Below are 8,270 nucleotides of genomic sequence, written 5' to 3'. Positions count from 1 at the left end.
CCTTCTTCAATGGGCTTGTGTCATCCTTTACGGCGGACGGCCCAAAGTGGGGGTGTGCATTGCAGGCAGCTGCCTTGTCCTTGGCTGTAGGTTCAGAGACCTTCTGGCACTTCCTATCCAGGAAGCTTGCTGCAGAGCCTAGCAGGACACGTGTGTGCTGACTGGGGACCTTTTCTGGAGCGGCTGGAGAGTCCTCTGAGTTCTTTATCTCACTCTGTTCCCTGGGAGATGTTTAGGGGAGGGATATTGCTTCCCTCTTTGGATGTCCTGGCCTTCCTTCACTGGCATAAGATGTAAGGCAGACTGTAAAGCAGACTGTACCTTCAGTCAGTGTCCAGGGTTGAGTTCTTCTTTGTTACTTCAAGTGAAGTCTTCAGATGATCTGCCAAAAGAGGGGCTCAGCCCTCTTTTAAAGCCAAGTTGGTCATTGGTGTAGGCTAAGCCTACCTTATTGAAACAATCCTGGTTTCCGCAACAACAATCTACTGCATGCCTGAGGTCAAAACCAGAGTGCTTTGCAACAGGAAAGGTAAAGGGGTGAAAACGTGTGATTCTAAGTCCCACCCATCTTCCTGTTTGTGGTTGATCAAAGAGTATTTCTGGTTAATGGATTTTTCTGTGTTTCCTGATTAAAGCAGCAGGCCTCCCTTGAAGCTGTCGTGAGACCAGACTCTCTGTCTTCTGCAAACCACATTCTCGTACTTTATGAATGGGGTCTCCCTACTGGGTAGGCCTACTGTAAACACACAGTCCCAGACATGACAGCTCACTGTCATTGATAGTGAGGGTGGGAGCTGGCTTCAGGTTGACATAGTTACATTAAAGGTTATTGGGTTTCCTGTCTCCTTTGTAAATGTATGCAGCCAGGCCCCATGTGTGCCTGTTTGAAGTACTCTCTAATTGTTATGCTAATCGCCGCCACCAGCTGCAGGGCCGAACAAAAGAGCAGTATGGCTCCATGGAGCCTGTGTTAGTTAATCAGGCTGGACATGGCTGGGAGAAGTTTGGTCCTCCACCTTCCTGGAGAGGACATAGTGTGATCTTGGCTGTCACATTACAACTAAATATGACAGGGCAGACTCTGCCTGTAGGCTGTGTCCACCCAGAGTACACAGATGTATGTGTTTGTCCATGGGAAAATGTGTTTGGATTACCCTACACATCTAACATCATTCCATTTAATTAAACAAGACAAAAAAGACCAGGCGAGCGCACACCCACCATGCAGATGGTCGAACTCTTCACATAGAGGTATAGAGGGCGGTAGTTCACACAGACTCCTCCTCCATCAGGTGTCATCAATAGAAAAGAAAAGATCAGAAAAAACGAATTTACAAGGATGCACAATAAATAATTCAAAATTATTCAAAAACAAAAAACAAATCATTGAAAAGCTACATTATTAAACACTGAAAATAGCAGACTACCTCACTGGGTGGAGAGGGAAATACTTTCTTATAGCAGGATGGAATTATGCGAACACCCTCTTCTCAGAGATGATAAATGGATTTGATAAATCCATTAGCCCTGGAAACAGCATTGTTCATTGAGTGTCAGTGATTATGCACTCCCAGCATTGAGTGGCAGTGATAATGCACTCTGAGCATTGAGTGACAGTGATTACACACTCCCAGCATTGAAGGTCAGTGAATACACACTCCCAGCATTGAGTGTCAGTGATCATGTACTCCCAGCACTGAGTGACAGTGATTACGCACTCCCAGCATTGAGTCTTGTTGATTACGCACTCCCGGCATTGAAGGTCAGTGATTACACACTCCCAGCATTCAGTGTCAGTGATCATGCAATCCCAGCACTGAGTGACAGTGGTTACGCACTCCCAGCATTGCGTGTTGGTGATTACACACTCCTCGACTCAAATTGAACGCTGCATGCCTCACTGGTAAGTGCTCTGCAAGAAGGGAAATACACTGCGGGGCACATCTTCACCAGGGCTTCTGGCACCCCTGTACTCCAACTACTGTACAAACTCCTCGATGTCTCTGGCCGCATCTTCCAAGGACCCATTGATTTACAGGTGGTAGTGGGTTAGTCTAAGGATTGTAAAATGGCACTGAGACAACATGTCCTTTATTTCACTCTGCATGAAATGAATGACATTGCCAGTTACTTGAACTATGGGAATTCCCTCCTGGGAAAATACATCAGAAAATATGTACCATTGCCGATGTGGAGCATAGACTCAAAAGCCTCTATTCAAACTGGCCAAGTGTACTGGCAGAGGGTGATATGGATGCCTAACTCTCTGCCTATGAGGGCAGCCTTGGCACCATACTTGTCTATGCTTAGCAATATTCTCCCTCCTGTAAACAGTTCTTCATTCTTATGTTGTCAAATTTATTTCAGCCAATAATTCCTTTTTGTTTCTGACTTGTCTTTCAAATTCTTTGGAATTAATCTCTTCCCTGTTTCTACATCGCCTTGTATAAACAAGGGTGTAGACGGGGGCCAAATCTGACCCTCATGCCCCCCACACGACTCGCAAAATGAAAGCAGAGAAACGACAGATGTGCCTCACTCTTAGGCCCATCACCGCAATCATCGATGTATCGTACGTGTGAGGAGCGTTATTCGCTCAGACAGCTATTCAGACAATACCCAATGGATGATTTGGACAATATGGAAATTATATCGATCAAGCAAGTCGACTGACTGAAAAGCCAGAAATGAATTACGTCATCATTGACATCATGACATAGCCACATTATACATGAAGTGCATATTCATCCATTCACAAAGTTACGTGAACATGCACTAGTTTATTGCATATAGGCAGGAAGCACATGCCTATAACCCACATAGGTAGAGGACAGATACACGTACATATCTTTATACTCATATCTTTCGCCAAAGCTGAAACTGAAAGATTAAAAGTATTCATATATTTAGCTTACACATGATTGACTGCTTCTAACATGGAGAAGCCATAAGGACTGATATAGAAGCTATAGGTCTCTGAAATGGACGGCAAAGGAGAGACAGGCTTTGAGTACATGAGCACGCTGACATGATCGCCACAGCCAGAGACGAGCAGAGACAAGGCACCCAGCCAAGGACGAGTGGTGACAGAAAGTTCCAGTACCAAAACAATGAGCCACCTGCAGAAAATCAGTTTAAAATCCTCATAATTACAGGCAGGACAGCTCCATTTTGTGGTCTCAACACACGTGACCCAACCGAACAGGACAATGCCCATTGAATTGAGGTAGACAAAGAGGACTGTTCCCATAGAACCTGTCATGATCTCTGCTTCCAAAAGTTCAGGGTTTTCCCAACTCCCTTGGAAGCAGATCCATAACCCAGGTTCCGAGTGCCAACCAGTCCCAATTGGGACCTTTTGGACCCAGTCCTGGCGCCAGTGGCACCAGGCTCATAAATATGCCCAGTCCCAGCGCTGGAAGCGCCGGGCTCATAATGCTTGGGTGGACTTACCTTCAGCAGACCATGCTGCTTACTTGCCTGCCAGTTGAGCCTCTGATCCTCTTCTGTTTGGAACTACTTTTCCTGTTGGGTGGGGCTGGAGCCACTCCCTAGATTCAGAACACTGGAACTCTTCTGGAAGGCAGGAACTCTTTTCTTACCAGGAACTCTTTTCTTACTTAGGCGTGGCTGTGGAAGGAGGGACCTAAGCACTACAGGAGGCTATTTAAACCACACCCGGTGGATGAATCTTGCTTTGCGTTATTCTGCAACCTCTGCAGCAGAACGCTCATCGTGTCTTCTGCATCCGGTCCTGGGCCTAAGGAAAAAGGCTTACCATCCTGAATCCAGTCTTCAGCAACACCTATAAAGACAAGAAAGAACAGGTTAGCATTCCGGCATCTGAAAGGCAAAGGCTTACCTACTCTTCGTGCGCTCCGGAGGTCTTCACACTGCATTCCGGCATCTGAAAGACAAAAGTTTACCAACTCTTCGCACGCTCCGGAGGCCTTCGGCGCTGCATCCCGCATCTGAAAGACAAAACAAGGTGCGTTTAAAGACATTGGGGAACTTTAATACTCACGTGCCATTACTCCTTTCCACATCTAATCCAGTGGGTATTCCGGCACCCTGCAGCCGCTCCGAACTCGTACCTGCAAAATAAAAAGACAGTTAGAGCGCATAGTGAAGCAGGCAACAAGCGCTTACTTACGTGCTTCCAGGCGCTTCTATTCATCACACGGGCTCCATCTTCAACTCACTTCAGCCCGTCATCTGCCATCGCCGGAACCCTGCAAAACAAGAGACATCATTACTAAAGACTTTAAAGACATTTGAATGACTCGAAACTTACCGTTCGTGCAGTAAACAACGGACAGCAGTCCTCTGAAGTCAAGAGGCCTGCGCTACCTATCCAGAAACTGGTTACAGCACCCTGCCCCGAGGCAGATGGAGAGCTCGGCATTCACTTACCTAAGACATCTTACTCTACACGTCAGGCATACAGTGCACAGAGGTCCAGCCCAAAGAGCCACCTTTGAAGATACAGTAGTCGCCCAGTCAAGACCGGCGCCTCTGCGAGAATCAGGTGAGCATTACAGAACCAGGGGGGGGGGGGAGTTAAAAGTGTTGCCCATGAACTGCTAACTGAATGCACTCTCCCAGGCTTAGGTGATCAGAGATGGTGACATTAGGGAACACTTTGCACCTCTGCGTTCATTCCCATTGTCTTGAAGAGGTGCACTCAGTCTGGGAACCGTCCCGGTTTGCAGGGATAGGAGGGCACATTCTGATGAATCCAGATTCAACTTTCACGTGGGGATATCATCAGTTGCAAGGGCCAATGGTCTTTCTGCGACCCTGCAACATTGTAGATCGATACTAGGAGGAGCCCCTAGACATCGCTATTCAATTGTAAAACTACCTGTATATCTTCTATATGTAGCTCACCCAAACTGACCAATGCAAATGTGTGATAGGTTTCAGGGATGGAACCTGAATTTGTGATGTCACACCAGAAATAAACCGGGTGACACATGCTCAGAATACGAGAGCTCCAGAGGATATTGTTTTCCTGGTGTGATCCCTGTCATTTGTGTTGCTAATGAAAGACAGTACCTTTGCCCCATGGCTGAGTCTTCCGTTCTTGTGGCAGGGAGTCTTTGATGGCCCAAGTGCTCTCTGCTGATTATTGGGGTGACTGCTAGAGGGCCCTGGCCACACCTATACAAGGGGGTTAGCTGGAAACCCTTCAACCCTTTGTCTGCTGAGACCTCAATGCTTTCCCATGGAAATTAGTGTATAATCCTAAGGGCAGTCAAAGGTTTGAACAAATAATCCACTTCAGAGTTCTATACTGCTCTTTCAGATGTACAGGTCGGTCACTAACTCTAACCAACAAAAAGTGATGGATGGTAACATTTTAATTAATCATCACCACTGGTCATTGCTTTGAGCACTCCTGCATTACATCATTTTGACACTTTGTTGTCACAGTCGGAAGAAGAGCCATATGCAAATCAGTCTGGACCCATCCTAAATGGACAGGCAAGTCTTAAACTCTGAGACTGGTTCTATGTGATATTTCCACTTTTTGAAGGTGGCACATCAAAAAGATTTGTTTTGGATGGTTTTGTCTAGCCTTCAAAATCAGAAGTATCACACTACTTGGGGTGTTCACCCCCCCCCCAACCCACATCAGAAGGCGTTCCTCTGTCCACCACCACTGTCTCTTAGAAATCGGGTGGATTCATCTCCCAAATCCCTCTTTCCTCCATCCCACCTCTCTTTACCCAACAAGCATTCCCCCTCAACTCCCAACCACAGACACACTGATTCACACACACAAACATGTAAACACAGACACTTTCACCTGCAACCCCTCCTCCCTCTCCCTTATACGCCACAAATATTTCCCACCTTCCCGCACAGACACAAACAGACAGACAGATTTCTGACTTACCTGGAACGCCCCCGTCTCCACTCTTCCGGCCCTGCCGCGCCTGTTAGCTCCTGCATGCACTCATGGCGGGGGTAAAACAGTTCGATTTAGAAGGACCGCTCAGAGTTGTCTCCGAGCAGACTTTCTAAATTGCCCTTTTATAATGTTTTTTATTTTTAAAAAATTCACTTGCCAACCGAAATATCTTCTGTATAGAACAACCCACAACCTCAGACATACTTCAGCCTTGATCTGTATCCCCTGTGAGATAGAACTTGGGACCCCAGGAACAGGGGCTCGGAACCCACCCGTGGGAATACCTGCACCGGAAACAGAAGCAAACTCCAAAAAACAAACAACTATGATTCAAGCATAGCCACTGCCGATTGCTGATAATAGCTGCCGGTTCCAGTATTTCTCATGGCATGTGTCCTATTCCAAAAGGCGACAAACACTGGGAAAGGAGTTTTGGTCTCCACGCAAAAGACACAGTCCATCCCAAACTACTGGGTCCCATTCCTTCCTCAAGGAACCCTACGGAACCCTAGACATGTTTGAGCTATCTTGGGGGCATCGCTGAGGTGTATCTTGAGACCTTAGGCACAGGCCTGGCCAAACCAGCAGCACTTCGGGTTACTTTGAAAGAACTATTTAGTTTTGGTACGACCTCTGCCTCCTCGTCGAAGCTCTCCCACTCTGGAGATATAAGGCTTGGATGGGCAATTTGGACACTACAAGTTTTTAAAGACTCGCACATGATCCCGAATCTCTTTTGGAGATCCAAAAATACGTTTTCAAAGGTCAGCTAGACAGATTGGTCAAAAGCAACTTCCTATAGAGACCGGGGCATTAACAGTTGAGGAAAGTCCATTTTTTCTGCAGATAAATAAATGCTCCCATTCCATCTGTATTGGTTTGAATCTGTTTATTCGGTGTGCCCCTCTCCCCTAAATGTCTTCAGGATGTTATATTCAGGCAGCAGTCACAGGGATCAGCCGGGGCGTAAAACAGACTTACCAATTAAATGTAATTTTTTTTTTATAACGCGCCTAATACCATACCTGAGTTCGGTTTCTAAGCACGGATCCGGGATTCGAACCTCTGTTGCTCTGCGTGGTCGTGCTTCCAAGACCAGCGCGTTGCCCAATACTGGGGAGAGTGGGTGATGGGTAGGACATGACTATGTTCCATTTTATATCAGAAAATAACAACTGTGCAGCAATTCACATTGTGCTTGGGCTTCTACAGTTGACACCAATTCTATACAATGATTTGGGCTGGAAAGCAATATCCGGTTGATGCACAGAATGGCTGTGACGCCACCCGTGGCCTCAGTGGTCTGCTCTAGTTTTATTAGGTCTTGATTGAAGGCAATTCTGTAGGAAAATTGTTTATTCTGCTTCCTCCATTACAGCATTAACACACATTAAATGTACAAACTAATTAAACAGAAAAAAAGATTACAGACACAGGAACATTGCAGCATGATGCGCTAAGCATAACGCGCACAACCACAAACGATTAAAATAGCATTTTGAAACACATAGAAAAATGATATTACTGAAAGGTTCTCATTACCATCGCCTTGGGGATAAAACGGGCATCATCGTAATTGTACAGCATATCATTGGCAGTCAGGCTCACTTTTATTGCCTCTGCTCTTCTCCTGACTCCCAACCTGTAGATGTGTGGTCGAATATATATTTTTCTAAATCTCGACTGTTTAGGGCAGGACAACATAAAATGCAATACTTCCTCAGTCGCATCAATTTCTCAATCCCATTATTATTTGTCCTGTGGGCCTCGTTCGACACCATTTTTTTTTCATAAATTCCAAGAACATTCGAATGCATGCCAGTTAATAAACATTACACACTTGGAAAGTGCATGTTCTTAACACTTATTTATTTTGATGTATTGTTTAAAGGATGTGTACAGGGTGTGCGTATCCAGCGTATGGTCTGGCATCTTTTAACAGTAGCGCAGTACAGTGATTTGTGGTCTGTGCGTCCATCGGGATTGATCAGGTGTTTTTGAAAGAGCCACGTTTTGAGAGATTTGCAAAATGGGAGAATTTGGGGGGCATTCCGAGCCAACACCAGGATCAAGTGCCAGAGGGTGGGTGCATGACAAGAGACAGATTGTTCACAGTTTCTCTCTTTGCCGGCGAGATGTGATTCAATCTGGTTGGTTAATTTGCTGTGCAAGGAGCCGGTGACCCCAAACACTTGGAGCTTAGCCGCCAGGGACACTGGTGAGCTGCTCCTGAATTCTTGGTAGATGATACATGCAGTCTAGAACAGTAACCTGGCCGCGAGAGGAAGCCAATGTAGTTTGCGTAGGACGGTCAGGATTCTGTCCAATTTCTGGCCACTTGTAATAAGACATG

The sequence above is a fragment of the Ambystoma mexicanum genome, chromosome 10, assembly GCF_040938575.1.
Source record: "Ambystoma mexicanum isolate Mex_15411 chromosome 10, UKY_AmexF1_1, whole genome shotgun sequence".
Lineage (NCBI taxonomy): Eukaryota > Metazoa > Chordata > Amphibia > Caudata > Ambystomatidae > Ambystoma > Ambystoma mexicanum.
This window is presented reverse-complemented; position numbering follows the sequence as displayed.